The sequence below is a fragment of the Aulonocara sp. 'chitande type north' Nkhata Bay genome, linkage group LG6 (genome assembly GCF_057382095.1).
Source record: "Aulonocara sp. 'chitande type north' Nkhata Bay isolate Kocher_YH1m ecotype deep benthic linkage group LG6, A_spYH_male_GT1.1, whole genome shotgun sequence".
NCBI classification, from domain to species: domain Eukaryota; kingdom Metazoa; phylum Chordata; class Actinopteri; order Cichliformes; family Cichlidae; genus Aulonocara; species Aulonocara sp. 'chitande type north' Nkhata Bay.
The window spans coordinates 16,807,870-16,815,689 of record NC_141349.1 but is presented as its reverse complement, the minus strand read 5'-3'; positions in this window follow the sequence as shown (position 1 = coordinate 16,815,689).

Sequence of the window (7,820 nt, the reverse complement as noted above, 5' to 3'; positions counted from 1 at the left end):
CTAAAACAATTGTAATGCTAACAAAAATGAGGACTCGTCTTATGATAAATGCATCGCCTGCAGAATGAGAGAATGCGCCTGTGCTCCTCTTAGCTATGTCATCTTTTCATTATAAATAAAAAACCATTTAACAATAATCGTATCTGTACAAATGACCTCTCCGACCTCAAATGAGGTTTTAGGATGAAACTGATGACAGACAACAGCAGTGTACTGGGCTGGAAATGTTAACTGAGTTTATATTTTTGATCAAAGGGAAAACAGAATCATGTATAAATTTTTATGATTGTTTTTATGATTTTACAGTGGAACAGTAAAAAAAAAAAAAACTTCATTCAAAGCATAAATTACATATTCCTGGGAGCGCTTAAGGTAATTATTATTGCATTTGCAAACCAAACTAGCTAGCTACTCTTCGCTAATGGCTCCTGGGCTCTAGACTCTCTTCTAAATAGAGTACAGTCCTATATATTAATAATAATAATGTGGTGACAATCAAAATGCCAAACGCATGGCTTCAAATGTTATTTGAAAAAGTCACATCTGTTCCTAAACAAGTGTAATTACAACTTAAAACTAATACTGAAAATCCTTGAATAAATCTTGAATATTCAGTTTCCATTCTTTGAACTAATTGCCGCATATAAACACATTCATGTTTAAAATAAAGTACATTTAATACAGGGTATATCATTAAATAAAGACTCACTGAATGTGGTTTTAAACAATCAACAGACAATGTTGGAATATTAGTTACCTTATAACAACACCCAATGCTGTGTTTTCTTATAGCTATACACATAAGATGTATAACTATGAGTCTATATATAATCCAAATAAAAAATTATATACGCACACTAAAGCCCAAATGATGTGTTTTTGTTGCCAAAAACACCAACCCTTGTTTCACTTTTATTTAAACTTAAATACGAGTAAAAATACCTTCTTCGCCAGGCTCGAGTCAAAGGAGGGTGATAGACAGATACAGCCCTGACAGGTTTACAAAATGTTGCTTCACACATTCAGAAAGAGAATTTGTAACTAGTAAACACAACCCAAATATATTAAATGTTTTATTTTAAGTTGAAACTCTTCTGCAGTGCTATGCATTGATATTTGTATAATCCCTGCAGTCACTGGGTCAAGGTCAAGGTCAAGGTCAAGGTCAGGTTTATTTATATAGCACATTTCCAACAGCCGATGCTGCACAAAGTGCTTAACAATAACAATAGAATTAAAAACTACAGTGTAATACAATAATAACAATAGAAACAATAGAATAGAAGAATTGAAACAATACTAACTAATTCAGTACAATAATAACAATAGAAACAATAAAATAGAAGAATTGAAACAATACTAACTAATTCAGATAAATCCAAAATGCTTGGGTCATAATGTGTTAAAAGCCAGAGCGTAAAAGTGTGTCTTTAGTAAAGATTTAAATTGCTCAAGAGTTTGAGCAGATCTAATATTAAAGGGGAGACTATTCCAAAGTCTGGGACCTGCCACAGAGAAGGATCTATCACCACGAGATTTGAGGTTAGTCCGTGGAATGGACAACAATAGTTTTGAACTAGATCTCGTGGGTTTTCCTGGAGCATAGGCAGAGAGGAGCTCAGACAAGTAGGGGGGGGCTCGGGCGTTGAGTGACTTAAAAACAAAAAGTAAAAGTTTAAATTGGATCCTGTAGGGGACAGGGAGCCAGTGTAAAGAGGCTAAAATTGGGGTTATATGCTCTCTCCGTTTAGTACCGGTTAGCAGGCGAGCAGCAGCATTTTGAACCATCTGAAGGCGATGGATGGTGGCATGATCTAGGCCATAATACAACTGGGGATGAATGGTGGGGATAAATCAAATCTGATTGGTGCCTCAACTTTCAGCTGCAAGTGCACAATGCCAGGGTCTGCTTCTCTGTATATAGCTAGTATTGAAGTGTGAAATCATCCCTCTGTTTCACCAGCATGTCCTCTGATGGAGACTGCATAACAAATAGATGCACTGTCTTTCACGACACACATGTATTTACAGGAAGACCGGTTCTTAGCTACTAAAGGGCAGGCTCTAAGCCGTTAATCACTGTAGTGAACGAGTCAATCAAGCCAGCATCGTCCTACCAGACAGTGAAAATTGATGCATCTGGCATGCTGTAAACCAGGCTAGACAGACATGCATACACCTCTGAACCATTTCAGATAGAACAGGCTTGGGGCAAGCCCAGGGAGGAACAGCAGACCAGCAGAGAACAACAGATCCATCTTCTTCGCCTAGAGAAAGGTAGTGGATGCAGGGACAGCGAAAGGTGGGGATGCAGTGACATTACACAACCCAATTCACAACATCAAATCCCTCAGAGATAAAACCACACTAAAGGGCAGGTCACAGATCAGGACATTTTGACTGGCCGACTCATTTTGCCCACACAGTGGAGATCACAGGTGTACTGCAGCAGGCAAATAACATTCACACAAACTTTCTTTTAAAGACAATTTCTTTAAAGAAAAAAAAGTGTAGTAAAGTGACGATTATGTTCAACAAAATAATAAATATTAAAAGAAAAGTTATGCATGTGTTGCAGCTTTAAGGCAGGGATGACTCCGGGAGTTACTTTCTCACTGCATATGCTTTATTTCACAATCAGATCGATAACAAAAACATACAGCAGTTCCTCTCCAACTCCTAGCCCTTTGCTGCGGTGGAAAAAGAATGACTCCAATCCCCTTCAAGGAACATACGTACAAAAGAGTTTTCCTGACACACCAATGGGGCGTTCAATGCCATCTTGTAAATATGAGTACTCTGGCAGAATAACAGTTCAAATGAAAAATACACCAGAACAAACAAGCAAACAAAAAAGAAGTGTGGGGTACCTTTGAACCAATGAACAAAGTATAACAATTTATACTTTTTAACATAACCCGGCCCCGTCAATATGTGTATCTCTCACACATGGCCTTCGAAAAGCACTTTAGAAGCAATTCATTCATGTTCTCATTCACATGTTGCCATAGCAGGCACGCTCATGCATCCGTGCAATGTTCACATTCATTGATAATGGGCGCTCACGTCCACGGGCACACTGTCAACGAGGAGATGATTGCTTCTGTTCCACATTAGGCAGCGCAGTCGGAGTTGGAATTGTGTGTCTGACGCTCAGTCTGCCCTAGGCATACATCACATGCAATCTCCATGTGAACATTTATTCCTCCGTGCTCATGTTTTTTGTATAACAATCTCACTTCACTGCAGCATGCACATGAACAAATGTGTAAACGCAAGCAGGCGCTTCTGTGAGTTGTTAATGTGAAAACAATAACGGAGCACAATGCACCCTGTCGGAAGAATAGTCACTGGTACATTTGTACTTCATCTCTGCATGATGCCATTATGTATGTACATATGTCCACTGGTGAAATTTCTATTTCCATGTAAGCAATGGTGACACTTCACAGACTCACCAGCCTGCAAGTAAAATCACGTTTTTGGTACCAATAGTCACATTTCAATATATTAGCATTTTTTAATTACAATCTTAACACTTTTATCTGAGAAATCTTGTCGGTGTAAATATGTCAAATGCAGTTTTAACAAACTCTTCTCCAAACTCCTCCTCTTCAGCTTCTTCAAATTTATAGCCATGAAGAAAAACCACAAAAGTAAGTCATTTCAGCTGGGATCTGCATGATTGGTAGCTAGATCGTCTGCTCCATCAGAAAATTTTCCATCATCAATACATTACATCAAAAAAGAAACAAAGGTATTAGGCCACACCTTTATCTGTGAATTCAGGTGTTTTCAGTCCCATCACTGCAGGTATATGAAGTCATCACCCAGCCATGCAGTCTGCATTTTCAAACATCCGTGTCTTCCAAAAACCTCACAAAATTTTAGTGTGGTGCTGTAAAATGTCACCTCGTGAAATTTCTTCCCTCCTTGATATTCCAGGACCAACTGTAAGTGGTATTATTGCAAAGTGAAAGCATTTCAGGAGCCACGGCAACTCAAAGCAGTAGACCACTTAAAGAGGTGCGTAGTGTCTCCAACACTCTGCTGACTCAAAACCTCCTCTGGCATTAAGATCAACAACAACTGCGCACCATACGGTGATGAGATCTTTGGACTAAAAATGGGTTTTATATATAGTAACTTAAAATATATATAGTAATTATATATAAAGGAATGCATTGCAGCGTTACACATGATTTGATCCTTGGAGCTTACTGTATCATTTTACACTGTTTGGTACTATCTTCTACATTGATCTGAAGCTATGTTTTATTTCTTCATGATTCAGTTAAGTGTTTCATTGCATTACATTTTCTTACAAAATTAAAGGGGATTTTATTTCTTTCGACTTTGTTCCCCAACTTTGCCAAATAATGTTTGCTACAGAAAATGTATCTAACTGAATCTAATCTCAAAGAATGAGGAGATTTAGAAAGTGCATGCCGTATGTCCTTGTAGACAGGATTGTAGAAGGAAATATGAATATCACTTCAACTAGCTCACACAACAAACAACGCCTGTCCTCCTCTGGCATGGCATTAAACAAATGGTAATGTTCCTGAACGTACCGTAACTGTGCACATAGAAAACTGAGCGCTTCTTTAAATGTCATGTGCTCTTCAAGATGGGATATTTATGCTAATCAGTGTAGGACATCACAGCTAAACTAAAGTCAGACATGACTGATCTTCTCCATAGTAGGTTTAGTAGAAAATGTTCAATTATCTGATCATCAGCTTAAACACGTAAACTAGAATCTTGTACTTGATGACTTAAATCATCATCAAATTGTTAACAGAAGACACAAAACACCTTCATGCTTCACATCATACTGTTCGGGACACCGTCCTCTTTATTTATTACCCAGAACAGGTAACAGGTACCCGATAAAGAGATTTAACGGCATAATACAACTTCCAGTACATCTATCAACACCTGAATTTACCAGTCTATAAAGCAGAAGTTTCCCAAAAGTGAACTCAAATGTCTTCTTTATATGAGAAGCAAATGTAGGCCTGCCTACCTATATTTCTCACATATAATGGAAGTGACTGTATATACATGATCAGTATATACCTGCTCTAGCTTTTCTAAATCCATCTTGCCCATCCCTGAGCAGGTCTGTCGTCTTACAGTTATGAACACAGCCAAGAAGACTGATGCTAATTAAACAAAAGCACACATTTTGTGCGTGTGCATCTCTCTCTCCAGGCCCCAGAATGTTGCTGCATAAATAAGAGAGACTGATTAGCAGATATACACCAGCTGTGCCAATCACCTTCACCTGGCAGTGCTCCCTGAACCACTCGACCCCATCTCTCCTCCTGCAGCTGAGCTAAACCACAGCTTAATGCCACACATTTCTTTAACACTTAGGAATATGTTTAAAAACAGCCCCTCACTGTAATTTTAGGTATTCATTGTACCAATCTTTAACTTGCTTGCATCTACTTTGGCTATAGTATTTTACTCCTAGTTCAGTTTTACTTACACACCGACACACTCTATTTGTTTACACTGCATAAAATGATGTGTAAGACACGGCAGTCTAAACCTATACCTATACAAAAGCAATACAAAATCATGGTGGTGGCTCAGTTTTTACCTGTTAGCTTACCATGGTAACCTATGGTGAACACATGACGTGGTCTGGACCAGCTTATGTTCAGAGTTTTGATTTAAAGTCATCTGAAAGCTCCAAGCTTTAACAGATTATTTTTGTTACAGTGTTCTTTAAGTGCAATATATATTCTGCTGATGCAAAGCGATTTATATATGCAACTTGTAGAGCTGAATAAGGTCCAGTTAATAAAGTTACAGCAGCACAAACTGTTTGTTACATGCTTCTAAATGTATTCAGATTTCGATGGTAATGCAGAAAATGTCTAATTTTAATATGTTTGGTCTCAGTCTACTCTGAAGTCATTCAAACACATGCACACCTTTAACCTTTAATGCTTATGTTTAGAGTTTCAGACCTCTAAATGTGTGGCTGAAATAAACAGCAGAACTAAGAGTGCACTGAGGAGTAATATTGATAGTTTAGTATATTTAGTCATCTGCTTTCAGGTTTGTGATGATAAAATCACAAAACTAACAGCTGTCTTATTTTATTTTCAGAACCAGTGATTCAGTTCAATTCAATTCAATTTTATTTATATAGCGCCAAATCACAACAACAGTCGCCTCAAGGCGAAAAACCCAACAATCATATGACCCCCTATGAGCAAGCACTTTGGCGACAGTGGGAAGGAAAAACTCCCTTTTAACAGGAAGAAACCTCCGGCAGAACCAGGCTCAGGGAGGGGCGGGGCCATCTGCTACGACCGGTTGGGGTGAGAGATAAAAAACAGGACAAAGACATGCTGTGGAAGAGAGACAGAGGTTAATAACAGATATGATTCAATGCAGAGAGGTCTATTAATACATAGTGAGTGAGAAAGGTGACTGGAAAGGAAAAACTCAATGCATCATGGGAATCCCCTGGCAGCCTACGTCTATTGCAGCATAACTAAGGGAGGATTCGGGGTCACCTGGTCCAGCCCTAACTATATGCTTTAGCAAAAAGGAAAGTTTTAAGCCTAATCTTAAAAGTAGAGATAGTGTCTGTCTCCCGAATCCAAACTGGAAGCTGGTTCCACAGAAGAGGAGCCTGAAAACTGAAGGCTCTCCCTCCCATTCTACTTTTAAATACTCTAGGAACAACAAGTAGGCCTGCAGAGCAAGAGCGAAGTGCTCTAATAGGGTGATATGGTACTACAAGGTCATTGAGATAAGATGGGGCCTGATTATTTAAGACCTTGTATGTGAGGAGCAGGATTTTGAATTCAATTCTAGATTTAACAGGAAGCCAATGAAAGGAAGCCAAAACAGGAGAAATATGCTCTCTCTTTCTAGTCCCTGTCAGGACTCTTGCTGCAGCATTTTGGATTAGCTGAAGGCTTTTCAGTGAGTTTTTTGGACATCCTGATAATAATGAATTACAGTAGTCCAGCCTGGAAGTAATAAATGCATGAACTAGTTTTTCAGCGTCACTCTGAGACAGGATATTTCTAACTTTAGAGATGTTGGGCAAATGGAAAAAAGCAGTCTTACTTATTTGTTTAATATGTGCATTGAAGGACATATCCTGGTCAAAAATGACTCCAAGGTTCCTCACAGCATGACTGGAGGCCAAGGTAATGCCATCCAGAGTAAGAATCTGGTTAGATACCATATTTCTAAGATTTTCAGGGCCGAGTACAATAACCTCAGTTTTATCTGAATTAAGAAGCAGAAAGTTAGCGGCCATCCAGGTCTTTATGTCTTTAAGACATTCCTGCAGTTTAACTAATTGGTGTGTGTTATCTGGCTTCATGGACAGATAGAGCTGGGTGTCATCTGCATAGCAGTGAAAATGTATGCTATGTCTTCTAATGATACTGCCTAAGGGAAGCATGTATAATGTAAACAGAATTGGTCCTAGCACTGAACCCTGTGGAACTCCATAATTAACCTCAGTGTGTGAAGAGGACTCTCCATTTACATGCACAAATTGGAGTCTATTAGATAGATATGATACAAACCACTGCAGTGCAGTACCTGTAATACCTACAGCATGTTCTAATCGCTCTAATAGGATATTATGGTCGACAGTATCGAATGCTGCACTAAGGTCTAGCAGGACAAGCACAGAGATGAGTCCACTGTCCGAGGCCATAAGAAGATCATTTGTAACCTTCACTAAAGCTGTTTCTGTGCTGTGATGAGCTCTGAAACCTGACTGAAACTCTTCAAATAAACCATTCCCCTGCAGATGATCTGTTAGCTGTTTG